This window comes from Heterodontus francisci, unplaced genomic scaffold (genome assembly GCF_036365525.1).
Source record: "Heterodontus francisci isolate sHetFra1 unplaced genomic scaffold, sHetFra1.hap1 HAP1_SCAFFOLD_43, whole genome shotgun sequence".
Taxonomy (NCBI): Eukaryota; Metazoa; Chordata; class Chondrichthyes; order Heterodontiformes; family Heterodontidae; genus Heterodontus; species Heterodontus francisci.
The window spans coordinates 6,859,774-6,862,212 of NW_027141852.1; positions in this window are offsets into that span (position 1 = coordinate 6,859,774).

A 2,439-nucleotide genomic window follows, 5' to 3' on the forward strand; every position below is an offset into this window, starting at 1 on the left:
GGGGGATTTCAATGTCTATCACAGTGAGTGGCTCGGTAGCACCACTACTGACCATGCTGGCCGAGTCCTAACGGACATAGCTGCTCGATTGGGTCTGCGGTAGGTGGTGAGGGAACTAACAAGAGGGAAAAATATGCTTGACCTCATCCTCACCAATCTGCCAGCCGCAGATCATCTGTCTATGACAGTATTGTTTCGGAGTGAGCACTGCTCAGTCCTTGTGGAGATGAAGTCCTGTCTTCACATTGAGGATACCCTCTATCGTGTTGTGTGCCACTTCTTTCTTTTCTTTTGGGCCTCCTTATCTCGAGAGACAATGGATACGCGCCTGGAGGTGGTCAGTGGTTTGTGAAGCAGCGCCTGGAGTGGCTATAAAGACCAATTCTGGAGTGACAGGCTCTTCCACAGGTGCTGCAGAGAAATTTGTTTGTTGGGGCTGTTGCACAGTTGGCTCTCCCCTTGCGCCTCTGTCTTTTTTCCTGCCAGCTACTAAGTCTCTTCGACTCGCCACAATTTAGCCCTGTCTTTATGGCTGCCCGCCAGCTCTGGCGAATGCTGGCAACTGACTCCCACGACTTGTGATCAATGTCACACGATTTCATGTCGCGTTTGCAGACGTCTTTATAACGGAGACATGGACGGCCGGTGGGTCTGATACCAGTGGCGAGCTCGCTGTACAATGTGTCTTTGGGGATCCTGCCATCTTCCATGCGGCTCACATGGCCAAGCCATCTCAAGCGCCGCTGACTCAGTAGTGTGTATAAGCTGGGGGTGTTGGCCGCTTCAAGGACTTCTGTGTTGGAGATATAGTCCTGCCACCTGATGCCAAGTATTCTCCGAAGGCAGCGAAGATGGAATGAATTGAGACGTCGCTCTTGGCTGGCATACCTTGTCCAGGCCTGGCTGCCGTAGAGCAAGGTACTGAGGACACAGGCCTGATACACTCGGACTTTTGTGTTCCGTGTCAGTGCGCCATTTTCCCACACTCTCTTGGCCAGTCTGAACATAGCAGTGGAAGCCTTACCCATGCGCTTGTTGATTTCTGCATCTAGAGACAGGTTACTGGTGATAGTTGAGCCTAGGTAGGTGAACTCTTGAACCACTTCCAGAGCGTGGTCGCCAATATTGATGGATGGAGCATTTCTGACATCCTGCCCCATGATGTTCGTTTTCTTGAGGCTGATGGTTAGGCCAAATTCATTGCAGGCAGACGCAAACCTGTCGATGAGACTCTGCAGGCATTCTTCAGTGTGAGATGTTAAAGCAGCATCGTCAGCAAAGAGGAGTTCTCTGATGAGGACTTTCCGTACTTTGGACTTCGCTCTTAGACGGGCAAGGTTGAACAACCTGCCCCCTGATCTTGTGTGGAGGAAAATTCCTTCTTCAGAGGATTTGAACGCATGTGAAAGCAGCAGGGAGAAGAAAATCCCAAAAAGTGTGGGTGCGAGAACACAGCCCTGTTTCACACCACTCAGGATAGGAAAGGGCTCTGATGAGGAGCCACCATGTTGAATTGTGCCTTTCATATTGTCATGGAATGAGGTGATGATACTTAGTAGCTTTGGTGGACATCCGATCTTTTCTAGTAGTCTGAAGAGACCACGTCTGCTGACGAGGTCAAAGGCTTTGGTGAGATCAATGAAAGCAATGTAGAGGGGCATCTGTTGTTCACGGCATTTCTCCTGTATCTGACGAAGGGAGAACAGCATGTCAATAGTCGATCTCTCTGCACGAAAGCCACACTGTGCCTCAGGGTAGACGCGCTCGGCCAGCTTCTGGAGCCTGTTCAGAGCGACTGGACAAAGACTTTCCCCACTATGCTGAGCAGGGAGATTCCACGGTAGTTGTTGCAGTCACCGCGGTCACCTTTGTTTTTATAGAGGGTGATGATGTTGGCATCGCGCATGTCCTGGGGTACTGCTCACTCGTCCCAGCACAGGCATAGCAGTTCATGTAGTGCTGAGAGTATAGCAGGCTTGGCACTCTTGATTATTTCAGGGGTAATGCTGTCCTTCCCAGGGGCTTTTCCGCTGGCTAGGGAATCAATGGCATCACTGAGTTCCGATTTGGTTGGCTGTATGTCCAGCTCATCCATGACTGGTAGAGGCTGGGCTGCATTGAGGGCAGTCTCAGTGACAGCATTCTCCCTGGAGTACAGTTCTAGGTAGTGCTCAACCCAGCGGTCCATCTGTTTGCGTTGGTCAGTGATTATGTCCCCCGATTTAGATTTGAGGGGGGTGATCTTCTTGATGGTTGGCCCAAGAGCTCTCTTCATGCCATCATACATTCCTCTGATGTTTCCGGTGTCTGAGGCCAGCTGAATATGACTGCATAGGTGTTGCCAGTAGTCGTTTGCGCAACGCCTAGCTGTTCTTTGTGCAGTACTTCTGGCTGCTTTAAGTGCTGCGGATGTTAAATCGCTGGGGGCTTTCTTGTAGT